The sequence below is a fragment of the Triticum dicoccoides genome, chromosome 7A, assembly GCF_002162155.2.
Source record: "Triticum dicoccoides isolate Atlit2015 ecotype Zavitan chromosome 7A, WEW_v2.0, whole genome shotgun sequence".
NCBI classification, from domain to species: Eukaryota; Viridiplantae; Streptophyta; class Magnoliopsida; order Poales; family Poaceae; genus Triticum; species Triticum dicoccoides.
The window spans coordinates 109,162,731-109,163,659 of record NC_041392.1 but is presented as its reverse complement, the minus strand read 5'-3'; positions in this window follow the sequence as shown (position 1 = coordinate 109,163,659).

Here is a 929-nt window from a genome sequence, read left to right as displayed (position 1 = left end):
GCTACAGTCTCCATCAACTACAGCCTACATTTTTTGTCAGAACCACGTCCAACATTGAAATAAAACAACAATCTCATGAGCCAAGAATAGTATACCGAATCCAAAAGAAATAAAAATCATTTCATAATTAGTAGACAATTCCAATGAAAACAAGTAAATTTTAAAATTGCAAATCCTCTCCCACTCCTCACTTTTGTTCACAAAAGAAATTCAGAATATACAACACCAATCCAAGAATTTGAATCTAAAAGAATTGGTTCGTCCAACATCATTGGCCAAGTTGCCAGCTTGCTGCTGAGATATTAACTTTCTCAAAATGGTGGAATCCTCCAAAAGTAATTAAAACAGTGTGATCTTTCAACTGAAGAAGGCCAAGGCTGAAACCAACATCCCTCTGAAAACCGACTTTTATTTCTATGAAGAAAACACAATAAAAAACAACCTATTTCCTCTCAAAATCTGTTAAATGCATCACTTGTATGTGTGAAAACCCCATATAACTAGTGAGTGATAAAACACATGCATTCCTGTGAATAAAACAAAACTAACTTACTTCAGCCTATAGATTGGCCTACTCTATTTTGCTGGACAATCATATACCCTATATTATTATTTTTGCGGGGAATGATAAATCTAATATAATATTTAACAGTGCCCATACAAAAGTGTGTAAAACAATTAGCTAAACATGGGTCACCGGTATTAATACAGTAGGGTGTGCCTCAGTTTCTTCTCACGTTCATATGCAGGACATAGGAGTACATGCTGTATTGTTGCTACATTTCCCAAAACAGAAGCAAGTGAAAGCTAGCTACAGACATAGTCTTCTTAGGATTTGCCCAACAACAACAACAACAACAACAACATGGGTCACCGGTATTAATACAGTAGGGTGTGCCTCAGTTTCTTCTCACGTTCATATGCAGGAC